General features: G+C 54.9%; 1 long non-coding RNA gene across 1 annotated transcript; it reads right to left on the bottom strand.

Annotated features, from left to right (window-relative positions):
- Positions 1-9,990: 9,990 nt before the first annotated feature.
- On the bottom strand, positions 9,991-12,531 carry LOC119867023. The gene is made up of 3 exons (XR_005382017.1): positions 12,318-12,531; positions 11,910-12,091; positions 9,991-10,288 (listed from the first exon to the last, which is right to left on the bottom strand). It is a non-coding gene; the product is annotated as an uncharacterized LOC119867023 (long non-coding RNA).
- Positions 12,532-13,925: the final 1,394 nt, after the last annotated feature.

A 13,925-nucleotide genomic window follows, 5' to 3' on the forward strand; every position in this document is an offset into this window, starting at 1 on the left:
GAGCACGACAGCATTATGACCTTCCTGCTGTGCTGTGGCCGCAGAGCTTGGTTACTAGTCTCCTAAGTACGTAGGTTCCCCATAGGATGCTTTAGAGTTCTATACTATAGGTGTGATATTTTGATTTTAATTAATCCACTATGACTTACCTCATCCCTTAAGGTTGACGAGGAGAGAGATGTTCAAAACAAGACCACTTCTGGGCGCTAGGACGGGGTCAGGTACAGAAGTAACTCAATATTTATGTAAATCAAATGTGGTTGGTTTAAAAAAGAAAAGAGAAAAAAAAAAAACAACATCCCACTGAAACTACGTATAATTGTTAATGTAGTCCTAAATTTGTATTTTAGTCCTAAATTCAAATTTTAGTCCTAGATTCAAATTCTAGTCCTAAATTCATATTTTAGTCTTAAATCTATATTTTAGTCCTAAACTCATATTGCAGCCCTATTCATATTTTAGTACTAAATTCAAATGTAGACCAAAATTCATACTTTAGTCTTAAATTCAAATTTTAGTCACAAATTCATGTCTTAGTTCTAAATTACTATTATAGTCCTAAATTCATATTTTAGTCTTCAATCACATTTTATTCCTAAATTCTTATTGTTTAGTTATAAATCATAGGATTAGTTCAGTCCTAATTATATAGATAAAAAACTTAAGAGTTTGCAATAATTTCTTGTTCTGTAATTTCTTGTTCTGTAATTTCATAAACTTTATTGTTTAGCTTAAGATAGTTTGTTGTAAAAAAAAAAAAAAGATACCGTTTGTTGTTTCACATTGGTGAATTGGATGCAGTCCCAATTGCTAAGCTTTCTCCTCGTGGCAAACACACACTCCCCTGCCCCTGGGTGTGCACGTACACACCCCCGATGCAGAATCTAGACACCCTCATCTGCTCTGTGAGTCCCGAAAATGTAAAACCAGAGTGGAAAATTGTAAACTTTGCTTATTGATAAATAAATAACAGGAAAGAAAAACCGTGTGTGTTTACTGTGTTAATAGAGGACAGACTCCCGGATCTTATTCCCAGGGAGCAGAGGCCCTCGTGTCCCAGCACAGACCCCAAGCAGGAGCTCTCCCCCCACAAGGGGCAGAGGAGACAGAGGCCAGGGGACAGTCCCGAGCTGTGGCAGGGAGGAGGCCAGGACCCGGGAGGGGGCCCCTGGCCTCCAGGAGCAGGGGTGCTGGTCCCAGCCCTGGGCCTGCAGGGAGGACAGGGAGGTGGCCCCGCTGAGCCCCGTGGGGGGCTGTCCCAGGAACGGGGAGATGTGCCCCTCTGTCATCCAGTCCCCCTGGGACGGCGGGAGCAGGGCAGCCACCCTGGGGCCAGGGAGAGCAGCAGGGGAGTCAGCCTCGGGCACAAAGCAGGCACACAGGGGTCCAGAGCGATTTGGAGAAGGACCAGCGCCCGGGACTCCGTGGATCCAACATGTGCGTGTGTGTCACTGTCTCATCTGCTCCCACATATGCAGTGAGCATTCAGCTTCTCCAATGGCTTTGGCGCTGGTGGAGTAGGTGGGGTGCGTGTGGGATGGAAGCCACAAGCCAGGGAGGCCCGTGGACCCCCGAGCTTTCCTCCTAGTGACTGGCGAGGCCAGAGAATCAAGAACAAGGTGACAAGGAGGAGGATTGTCTGCCCTGCAGAGAATTCCCAATGGGTGGTGGCTGGCGGGGTCAGGGGCCACACCCGGAGGGACATTCAGGCTGAGATGCAGGGGACAGGAGGTGGTCTGGGGGGGTAAGGGGACAGAGGTCTGCATGGAGCCCAGGGGACTGCCCTGGCCTGGTTATCATGGAGATGCAGGAGGACAGACTGGGACCAAGGTTGGGCCATTGGGGGGTCAGAGGAGAGGCAGGAAGAGAGACTCAGACCTTTTCTGAACCCCGTGTGTGGTCTGGTTGTCCCCACATCACCCTTAGCAAAATCTCTGCAGGGCGACCCTGGGGAAAGTCAGCAAGGCCTGGACCCATCGCCCCATGGGAGGCCTGGCCTCCAGGGAGGCGAGCGTGGAGTAGGCGTGTCCTCGTGGGCTCCCCCCAGACCCCACCGTACCTGAAGGCCCCCGAGAGCCGGTGGTCTCACCTCCCAGCGGCTCCCACAACGGGGACCCCAAGGGCAGCTTCCAGAGGGATCCAATGAGGACCCCCAGGTGGGCACACGGACTCCCTCAGTCTAGCCGATGCTGCTACTCGTGGGAACCATGACAGTAAGAAATGTCCTCCTGCCAAGTCCCCCGCAGCAGAGGGGAGGACTCAGGGACTGCAAGTGCTCATGAAGGGGGCATGTGCACCCATCGCTGGGCTCTGGAACTGTCCCTCTGCGGGTGGGGTGGGGAGCAGGGCAGGAGGGCTCCCTGCAGGTGGCCTCTGAGCTGAAGACTGAGGGTGAGCAGGACTTACCAGGTGTCTCCCACTTTAAAGAGCATTGGAATTTCCTGAAGACCTTGGGTATAGAAGGATTCTGATTCCTCGGGTAGGGTCGTGGAGCTGAGACCCTGCACTCCCCGTGGGCTGTCTGTGCTGGGAGCAGACCTGGAGTGGCAGGGTCCTTAGATGAGGATGGTTCGGGAGCGGGGGACGCTGAAGGGAGCGGGGGCCTTTCTGGCAGAAAGCACAGCACAGGCCACAGTCAGGGCCCCTCACAGCCTCGTCTGGGTGAGCAAGGCCAGATGTGCAGTTAGCTCCCAGGAGCCGGGGGACTCCGAGCTGGGAGGGCAGGGGCAGGAGGCAATATAGACGCTGCCCTGGCACCTGCGCCGTGCCCACTCAGCCTGCCCAGGGCCTGTCCTACACGGGCCACCTCGTCCGTTTCAGAGGAGCACAAGGGACCGTAGACTCGAGGTGCCTCTCGGGGAGGCAAGCCACGGAGGAGCCGCTCCTCCCAGGCCCAGGAACAGCAAGGAAGGAATCTCTTTAGCCTGAAGGTAAGTCAACGCCTTCAGACCACACTCACACACTCATTTGTCCTTTGAGCGCCCGTCTGGTGGCTCAATGGTCTGTGCCTTTATGGTCACATCAAGGGCAAACTCATCATCTATCAACGTATTTGGTGACTAATTATATTTTCACCTCTTTTGGGGTTAAAGCATATGTGTTGTTACTGTGTCCACCTCAACTGTAGATTAGAAATAGAGAGATTCAAGACAGGGTTTTTAAAGCATCACGAAATCTCTTGCTTTCCTATTTCAGCCAGCAAATTCTCATCTGACAATTGCCCCGGGTACATGTTTCAAGGACACCTGCCAAAATGAGTGTGTGTAATTTTTAATGTGTTCTACGCTGATTAGACTTTGATTTTTTTTCATTCCCTCACTCACTCAGCAAGGATTTATGAAGCGTCTTCTGTGTGTCCGGCAGGTTTGGGTACCGCTGAGGACGAGGCAGGCAAGGTCGCAGGATGTGACGTTGACCAAGAGGCAAGTGGTGACCCATGCCCCTCCCGGGAGGGCAGAGACCTTGTGCCCGGGTCCCTCTATGGCCCGGCTTCCCGGGAGCCAGGGAGCACAGCGTTGTCAGGGAAGCTTTAATAATTAGGGCTTATTAGACCAGATTACAGAGCCAGAAAAATCTCATCATCACAGATGGAGCAGCGGAAATTAAAAAAAAGAAAAAAAACAGATGAAGCAAAATCACAGGAGGGAAAGCCACGCATTTACCAGCTTCCCGAGATAGGATGGAAATCTCCAGCTCGGGCTCTGACCTCCGGCTTCTGTCTCAGGAGGAGGCTGGTGGCAGCTGCTGGCAGCCCGAGTGCAGAGCTGTGTGCAGCCAGGAGGCAGCTTTGCGGAGGCCGGAGGCACAGGGTGGCCTGGGGGCACGTGACTTCCATCCTAGGAGCCTCATTTACCCGCATGTGCAACAAGAAAAAGAATTCTTGCCACGCGGGGCTGCCCCCGAGGGAGGAAGCTCAGTGATGATCTCCAAAAGGGTAACTGTTAGGGCCAGGCTGCACCGCAGTGGAGCCAGGAGAGCCCGAAGTTCAAGTCCCCTTTATGTAAAATGTTGCCATTCTGTTCATCATGGGGTTTTCTGCATAAATTTTGATCCTTAAGAACAATATAGCGTGCAAATATTTATCTTGATTACTGAGTTTTCTGGGCATGCCTTAAATTTTTTTATTTATTACAAAATATACATATATAACTTACTATTTTACCAATTTTTTAAAGATTTGTTTATTTATGGGGCGCCTGAGTGGCTCAGTCAGTCAAGCATCTGCCTTGGGCTCAGGTCATGATCTCGGGGTCCCGGGATGAAGCCCTGCATTAGGCTACCTGTGCAGCAGGAGTCTGCATCTCCCTCTCCCCCTACTGTCCCACTGGCCCTCTCTCTCTTTTTTAAAGATTTTATTTATTTATTCATGAGAGAAAGAGAGAGCCAGAGACATAGGCAGATGGAGAATCAGGGTCCTTGCAGGAAACCCGACGTGGGATTCGATCCTGGGACTCCAGGATCACACCCTGAGCCGAAGGCAGACACTCAACCCCTGAGCCACCCAGGGGTCCTTCTCTCTCTCTCTCTGTAATAAAAGATTTGATTTATTTATTTGAGAGAGAGAGAGAGAGAGAGCAGGGGAAGGGGCAGAGGGAGAGAGAGGCAGAGAAGGAGATTTCCTGCTGAGCGTGGTGCCTAAGCCAGGGCCGGACCCCAGGATCCCAGGACCCCGAGACCATGACCTGAGCCAAAACCAAGAGTCAGAGGCTTACCCAGCGTAGCCAGCCAGGCACACTTGCCTATTTTTAAGTGTCAGATTCAGTAGCATGAAGCACATTTCCCATTTTTCTGCAAACACCCCACCATCCACCACCGGAACTTTTCACCTTCCCAAACTGAGACTCTGCCCCCATAAAACACAAACCCCCCTCTACCCACAGCCCCCAGCCCCTGGCACCTTCTAGTCTCCTTTCCATGTCTAAGAACCTGACTGCTCCAGAAGCTTGATTTAAATGGAATCACACAACGCCTGTCCTTGGGGACTGGCCCCTTGTGCTGCACATGGTGACTCTAAGGGTCACCCTCAGAGCAGCAGGTGTCAGAACTTCATGGCTTTTTTTTTTAAGATTTTATTTATTTATTCATGATAGACATAGAGAGCAAGAGAGAGAGAGGCAGAGACACAGGCAGAGGGAGAAGCAGTCTCCATGCAAGGAGCCCGACGTGGGACTCGATCCCCGGACTCCAGGATCGCGCCCTGGGCCAAAGGCAGGCGCCAAACCGCTGAGCCACCCAGGGATCCACTTCATGGCTTTTTAAGCCCGAATAAGATTCTGTGTGTGGCTGAGAGTGCATTTAGTTAACCCACGTGTCCATCAATGGGTATTTTGGTTGTTTGTACCTTCTGGTACCTTCCGGTATTGTAAGTGATGCTGCTGCGAACGGCGGGGTGCAAGTATCTGTGGAGTTCCTTGGAGCGTATACACCCCGAAGCACAATCACTGGATCCTGCAGTGGCTACCGCATTTACATTCCCACCAGCAAGGCACAAGGGTTCCAATTTCTCCACATCCTCACCGACCCCTGGCTCCTTTCTGTTTTTGTTCTCTGGTGATAGCCATCACAGCGGGCCTGAGGTGACCCCCTCTCAGATTTTGTGCCCGAGCTGAGGTGTCCCTCACTGCACCCAGCCACAGCTTCCTGGGAGTGGCCCAGGAAGGAACCCCATCCCTGTTCATGGATTAGGGCTCTGGCCTGCTGGAACCCCCCAAGGGGGCTTCCCTGCATCCCCACATGGACCTGCTGACTCTGCGTGGTGCCTTGGCTGAGGCCACCGGCTGTGTCCCTGTGTCCCTGGGCCCAGTAGCCAATTCCCACAGATGTAGGTGAGCCATTGGAAAAGTGGGAAGGACTAGGGTCTTTCAAGGCAGGCCCTGCCCTGACCTCTGACAGGCCAGACATCCTCAGTTTGGTGGCCAGAGTGCCATCTCATAAACAAGCCAACTGCTGAAAACAACTTAAAATTTAAACCCAAGGCACCCGGGTGGCTCAGCAGTTGAGCATCTGCCTTCGGCTCAGGGCATGACCCCGGGGTCCTGGGATCGAGTCCCACGTCGGGCTCCCTGTGTGGAGCCTGCTTCTCCCTCTGCCTGTGTCTCTGCCTCTCCCTCTGTGTCTCTCATGAATAAATAAATAAAATCTTAAAAAAATGTTTTAAAATCATTTTGAAAATATCATCTTGTACATATTCTTCTGCAGCTTGACTTATGGCTCAGTCGTCTGTTCTGGAGAATTGTTCACATTGATAGATGCAGCTAGTTCACTCCTCTGAAACAGTGAGGAGAGTCTTGGGCACGAAGACCCCCTTCACCGGCCCCTGGGCCCAGATGGGTTGGTTCTATAATTGGGTGCCCCGTGCCTGACCCCACCCTTTCTGCTTCTGGGTGGATTTAAGAGAGGATCTCCTCTGGGAACATGGGTGGTCATGTGGATGGACACCCTGGACACACCCCCAGCCGAGCAGGACAGACAGATGAGCTCCTTATTACCCTCGCCCTCGTTCCGTGTGGACCAGAGATGCACACAGGGCCGGGCGCCCTAAAACTGAGAACCAGAAACACCAATGCCCGAGAGATCAGGGCAGAGAACTAAGACAGAAAGACTGGCGAGGGGTGGGGGGTCAGAATGCTCCGTATGTATTATGGGAATTGGAGAACCTGACCAGGCTCTGAAATTTAGCCTTGAGCTTTCTGGGCCAAGCGGAGAGGGAAGCCAAACCGGGAGAACACACTCTTCCTGAGAGAAGCAGGGACTTGCTCAGGATTCGGGCTGGCAAAGAGCCTTCCGGTGGGGCCCAAGCTAAGACCCTGAGGGATGTCAGGGGCTGTGTCCTCCTGTGACTCCTTCTTACACCTGTCTCAAAGGGGGCAGCCGGGACCCCTCCGGGACAGCCCTCCCTAGTGGGGTCTGGGCTCCCTGTCCCCCCCGGCATGCAGATGCCACCTCCCAGGCCACAGCTCCCTCTGTCCTACATAAGATGTCTGTGCTCGACGGCACCCCCTCCGGGGGCAGGAACAGGTCTCTGCCCCGCACAGGCCACCAGCAGGCCTGAGGTTCCCGCCCAGGCTGGAATTGGGCTTCTCCTTGGTGGGAGCGGGGGAGCAGACCCCCCCACCGGCTGCTCCAGCCTCTCTGTCTACGTGGGGATGATGGGGTCCAGCTCCCCTGTGGGAGGATTAGTCACCGCCTCCCTCCAGCTCCCCTCTCCTGGTTAATCAGGGTCATAAAACATCTTAATGTGAGGCCACATCCATTCCGCAATCACGGGTAAGTCCCTTTGGAAAGAGAGCATCTGCCAAGGCTCCTGACGCAGATGCCCTGTGTCTCAGCAGGGGCGTTCGGCGACCATCCCGACCTGAGCCGTGGGAAGACCCTGCCTCCCATTTTGGCCATCTGGGCTCAGCTGCTGCCCAGGGAGCACGGGACCCCCGTGAGTGGGGGGGACTCACCCAGGAAAGACGCCCTGCCCTGGCCCCCAGCCTGGGGAACCGTGCACCTTCCCTCCTGAGCCCCGGGGGCGGCGGCTCTTTGCCCCTCGTCCCCAGCCTGCATGGAAATCAGAGGACCGGCCACATACCCAGAGCAGGGAACCTGTCCCTGGCCTGGTGACCGGGTCAGGTTCTTGACAATAGGAAACCAAGGTGGCGATTTCACCACCCGGAAGGTGGCGCGGCCTGGTTTTCAGGGCCCTGCGTACTTTACCCGAGGATGTTTGGAAAAGGAACTTGAGGGATCCCTGGGTGGCGCAGTGGTTTAGCGCCTGCCTTTGGCCCAGGGCGCGATCCTGGAGACCCGGGATCGAATCCCACGTCAGGCTCCCGGTGCATGGAGCCTGCTTCTCCCTCTGCCTGTGTCTCTGCCTCTCTCTCTCTCTCTCTGTGACTATCATAAATAAATAAAAATTAAAAAAAAAATTTAAAAAAAAAAAAAAAAAAAGAAAAGGAACTTGCTATTTTCCGTTGCCAAGCTGTGTAAGGGGGGTTGCCGAGAAGCCACGGCTGGGGATGGAGGGGGCCGGGCTTTTGTTTTTGTTTTTGTTTTTTGTTTTTGGAAAAGACAGTGCTGCTGTGAAATGTGAAAGCCAAGGGCTAGGAAGACAAGTGCGGGAATCCTGGGCTCCCTCCATGATTTGGGGGGGGGGGTCGCCATCAGGATGCTGAGTGTGCAGATGGCATGAGCTGAAGTGACAAGTCACCCTGGTGGGACGCGGCCAACAGATGCTGAGGGACACGAGCTCCTTGTGCAGAAAACCTTAAGGGAGGAAGGGTGCTGCTGGCTCGCAGCTGGGTGCTCTGGGGATGCTCGTCCCGGTGCTGCGGCGCCTGGCTGGTGGCAGGTCCACGAGACCAGGATGCTTCCAGATGAAGAGCAGATGGAGAGCAGGGAGCAAGTTTCAGTGGCAACACGCAGGACTGAGATAAGATGGGGGAAAAGGGGCAGCCCTGGTGGCCCAGCGGTTTAACGCCGCCAACTTTGGCCCAGGGCCTGATCCTGGAGACCCGGGATCGAGTCCCACATCGGGCTCCCCGCATGGAGCCTGCTTCTCCCTCTGCCTGTGTCTCTGCCTCTCTCTGTGTGTCTCTCATGATTAAATAAATAAAATCTAAAAAAAATTAAAAGACAGGGAAAAGGTTCTGTCCCCAAAGCCCAAGCCCGCAACAGCTCATGGTGCCAGATGACATCAGGCCCACATTGCCTGTGTCTCCACGGACGGGCACCCACCGAGGGCCAGGCCTGCTCCCTGTCCACACGCAGAATTGTCAACCCCACACTCATCTCTGAGGCAGGTGCAAAGTCTTTGGTGTGAGGCCTGGAAGCAGCACGGTTCACAGAGCTGGTGAGGCCAGAGCAGGATTTGAACTCACATCTGTGCAAGAGGAGGGCCGTGCCCCTTACCTTCTGTGATTTGCCCACGCTTAGGCTTAGTCTCCTATTTGCCTCCAGCTTCCCTGTCCTCTCCCTCTCACCCCTGCTCATCCTTTCCTTCCTCACCTGTCCTCCCCACCTTCAATCCAGCCCATCTGCCCAGCGTCCACCCCAGTCCCGCACGGACCACGCATGCTGCACGCGCTGTGCCCTTGGAGGCATGTGAGTGTGGCTCACTAAATAGCATGAGAGGGGTGATGCCTCATGGTTTCCGCTTAAAAATCAGGTGAGCCGAACGCTTGTCTCATCTCTCTTTGGTGGGTTTCTGCTTCTGGGTAACAGTCAATTAATTATTTCAGACAAACCCTGCTCACCCGTGATTCCAGGAGAGGGGCTTCCAGAGGGAGAGGGGCCTGCCTCGCTGGGTGTCTGAGGACGTGCTAGCAGGTGGGATGGAAGGGGAGACCAGGATTTCTGGAGTTGGAGTCCGGCTCTGCCACTTGCTGCTCAGCATCCCAGGGGGACGTATCCACTCTGTGAGCCTCAATCTTTCCATCTGTTAAGCAGGCGGATGGTCAGTACCCACTTCCCAGTGTGGTTGAGAGGGTTCCCTGAAGAGCACCTGCCAGACTCATAGCACAGAACTGGGAAGCGCCGTAGCTCCTCGCAGCAGACCAGTGAGGCCTGTGGCCCCCTTCCCAGAATTGTATACTTAAATACCCTAAATATAATTCAGAAGGATAACAAACAACACACCAGTATCAAAATGGGTACTGAATTATAATTGCAGAAAAGCAATGTATGTGCTTCTTTACTGATGCATTTGTAGTAAGATCCAGTGACAGGTCTAATAACCACTGCAGTTTCGGAGCAGAGAGGAGCAGGGGCTGGATTTCCAGATTCCACACAGAAATAACGGGGTATAAAATATCTCGGATTCCATCGGTGATGACATCCCGAGTCCTGCTAAAACTGCTGTAATTTGTTGCTTCCGTTCAATAATCAAAGGAAATGCAACACTTCAATGTGAAAATAAAACCACAGCTTTTCCCACCCGAGCTCACTCTGGGGAGCCCCTTCTCTGGGCCCTGGGTGACCCCCCAGCCCTCGGCAGCAGGGGCGGCAGGGAAAGGACTCCCACCGCGTCTGAGCTGGGACCTCCTGGGCAGTGAAGATGTCAGAGAAGAATTTTGCATTTTACCTTTTTGTTCTTGCAGTTCTCCTACGAATCAAGTCCCGGGGCACGGCATTTCAGACGCGGTGATTTTCCCCAAGCACACCATTTCTCTACCTGAATATTAACTTCACAGATACTCTCATCTCTCAGAGAAAAGCCGTGGGTGGAACATTCTTTTAAATGTCAAATCCGAAATGAATCTGCAGGGCACAGCCTCCAGAAAGCTCTGTGTTCTCCAGCAGCAGCCTGTTCAGGAAGCAAAGGGATGTGCAAACCCTTTCTTGTCACTATTTCGGTAATGTTTTCAAGTTTTCAGAGTTGTGAGTTTGTTGGGGTGCAAGGGTTTTTAGAAGCTCTTCCCTCCTCCATCAGTACTCTTCCTCCCTGTCTCCAAGCTGTCACCAGGTACCCCCTAAATGGTCCCATCTGGGAGGCCGATCTCCAAACATCCAGTAGTAAAGCCTGATGTTGGGTTCACCTAACATCTCTGCCCCTGTTCTCTTGCCTCCTGGGAACCGCCCTCCTCAACCAGGGAATGACCTCAAACCCCTCAGTCCAGGGGTAGGCATGAGACCTGAGCAGGCCCAGGCCCAGCTCCCCTCCTTAGACAAATACAGACACTAAGAAAGAGGGGACTTCTCTCCTGAAATCAAAAGCACCAAGAATCCTGGAACTTGGGGTGCCGAGGGCCACTGTGTCTCTGTTGGAGATCCTCTGGTGGAGAACGAAGCTATCACAGAGAAAGCAGGAAAGCCAAAAGACAGCAAGAAACAAAATCCTGACACCTGGACCCTTGATCCAGCTGTTCCTGAAGCCTCTTTCCCAGTCTCACAAAGGACCCGAGCTGAGCCCCCTCTGAAGCTTCAGGAGTTTGAAGTCTGCACATGCACGTGAAACTATCCTGTTGGTTATACCTCGTAGTAATGTCCTGAAGAGCAACCACTGTCTTCAGTGGGAGGCTCTGTCCAGAGTCCCAGAGGCCACCAGAAGCCACACAGTGGGACAGCTCACAGGTTCAGGGGCCACACCCAGGCCCCTACCTTACAAGTAGAAGCACAGTGAGAAGCTTCCCTGTTTCTGAGATTCCAGGGCCTTCTCCTTCTGGGGTCCCCCCACTGTCCATTCCTCTCCTGGGGGCCATGAGGACATTGTTCGGCCCTGCTTCCAAACCTCCCCAGGCAACACAGCAGGGACCATGATGTAAGGGCTCAGCCTGGCCGCTGACCCATCCTGCCCACAGTGGGCCCCTCCTGGGAGCAGGGCCTGGGCCTGGGGCTCCGAGCTGCCGTGTGTGCAGGGGGCACCTCCATCCTGGGTCAGCTCCTGGGAAGTGCCGCCACTGCCCTGGGGAGAAGGAGGCCTCAGGGGCAAGACCCAGGCCTCTGTCCCCAGCAAGGGCTCGCTGCATTTCTGACCCAGGCTTCCTCCTGGGCCTTGGAATCCCAGGCCTGAGGCCCCGCCTGCCCGGAGCACCCTGGGGCTGATTCTGGAAGGGGCTGCCTGGAAGGGGCTGCACACACATGCTTCACACGCCAGGAGTCCTCCTGCCTGAGCACGTCTGCAGGGCCAGGAGGGAAGAGGGGAGTTGGTCCTGGCAGGAGCCCCCAGCCTCTGGCTCCCAGGAATGGCACCCAGGCCTGAAGGAGCCAGGGCCTCATTCAGCAGGTCCATGGAGCGCTCACCTCCCCCCTGAGGGCACCTCTGCACCAGCCCCCCCCACCCCCCTACCCCGCACCAGCCCCTGAACAGCCACCTTGGCACAAACTCCCTGACAGATGAGAGCATTTGTAGGATCGAAGCTCACGGGCACTTCTGTTCCCCACAACCCCTACATATCTCCTTTCAGGCCTGGCCCAGAGCCTGTCACCTGAGAGGTAGTCTCTGCTTGGTCTGGGACCACGGGCCCCTCTGAATGGGATGAGACAACAAGGCAGCTCGTCCCCATCTGTTGAGATTCCTCAAACATGGGCTGGAGATGGAGGGCACTTCCTCCTCCTGAGCAAGGTCGACGCCAAGTTCTCTCAACGAATGTTCTGAGGGAGATGAAGCCTGCAGGGCAGAGTATTTGTGGGATCTGAGAGGTACAGGAGGGCCCCGACTCCCAGGCACAGACCAGAGGGGTCCACCACACATCCTGCTGGTGAGACGCTCCCAGGCGTGCTCTGTAAAGCCAAACCCCCCCGAGTCCTCAGGTTCATGACATGAGGGTGAGGACACTAAATCCCAAGGCTCTGCCATCCGTTTATAGAAATCCCCACCAGAAGTCTGGCCTTACCACCTCCAGGGAAGCTCTGTGGGTGCCTGTGCCCTGACTTAGACTTTGAAGGGTCCTCCATCCACTGCTAGGGTGACAAATCGAGTGGGCTCCCGCATCCAGGCCTCACGGGCAGCACACCCTTCTGGAAGGGCAGGCTATTCCCACCCGCCCAGAGCGAGGAGGCTGCTCCAGGCTCCATCATGGACCCCAAACTGTCAGGTGAGGGGGGAAGTCTGCTGGCCACCCACAGGCCCTGTGTGCATTGACAGTGAATAGCCCAGACCCACAGAGGGAGGGACAGGACCCTTTGTGAGCTGGGGGCCGTGGTGCACATGAGACACAACCCCCACAGCTCCTGGTCCCCAGCCCTGTCCCCCGCTTCTTTGCTGGATCCAGACCCCTGTCCTTCCAAACCTGTGTCTTGAGCTTCTCTCCAGGATGTGGTCTCTCCAGGCAGGTGTGACTTCATGCAGAGTGAGGTAACAGAGACCCGGTTGGTGCTTGGTGTCCACGCTGGCTTAAATAGCATCCCCCCAAATCACAGCTGCCTGGAACCTCAGAAGGTGAGCTTGTTTGGAAATAGGGTCTTTGCAGACATAGTTAGCTGGCATCCCTTCTGGCCTGTCACCCCTGCTCAGTCAGGAGCGCACACCCCTGGGGTGATCTTCACCCAACAGCTCTGGGGTCACTCCTAGAGGCTAACTGTGCACCCAGGGTGATTGGTCTAGTTTATGATGGGCCCCGTCAGGCTCGGGGTGTTCCTTAGGAGGTTACTGTTAAAACCAGTAGCCAAGAGGAGGGGCTCAATGGTTCTGTGCTGTTATTCTGGTGATATCTGTCCAGTTGAAGCATGAGGGGTGATGTCAGACTGACAGACACTTTTCCTTTATCTGCAGCTTTAGGTTCCTTGGATGCCAGCTCTGAGGGTTGGCAATGTCTGCATTTTGAAGGGCTGAGTGGCGCTGCATGCTCTGTGCTTACTTCCCGAGTGTGGTCCTCCTCGCATCGGCGCCCGATTCCTCTCCCATCCTCATCTAAGGACCCTGCCACTCCAGGTCTTCCCAGCACAAACAGCCCACGGGGAGTGCAGGGTCTCAGCTCCACGGCCCCGAGGAATCAGAATCCTTCTATACCCAAGGTCTTCAGGAAATTCCTGTGCTCTTTAAAGTGGGAGACACCTGGTAAGTCCTGCTCACCCTCAGTCTTCAGCTCAGAGGCCACCTCCTGCAGGGAGCCCTCCTGCCCTGCCTCCCCACCCCACCCGCAGAGGGACAGTTCCAGAGCCCAGCGATGGGTGCACATGCCCCCTTCACGAGCACTTGCAGTCCCTGAGTCTCTCCCCTCTGCTGCGGGGGACTTGGCAGGAGGACATTTCTTACTGTCGTGGTTCCCAGGCGTAGCAGCATCGGCTAGACTGAGGGAGTTCATGTGCCCACCTGGGGGTCCTCATTGGAGCCCTCCGGAAGCTGCCCTTGGGGTCCCCGTTGTGGGGGCCGCTGGGAGGTGAGACCACCAGCTCTCGGGGGCCTTCAGGTACGGTGGGGTCTGGGGGGAGCCCACGAGGACACGCCTACTCCACGCTCGCCTCCCTGGAGGCCAGGCCTCCCATGGGGCGATGGGTCCAGG

Source organism: Canis lupus, chromosome 31 (assembly GCF_011100685.1).
Source record: "Canis lupus familiaris isolate Mischka breed German Shepherd chromosome 31, alternate assembly UU_Cfam_GSD_1.0, whole genome shotgun sequence".
In the NCBI taxonomy this organism is placed as follows: domain Eukaryota; kingdom Metazoa; phylum Chordata; class Mammalia; order Carnivora; family Canidae; genus Canis; species Canis lupus.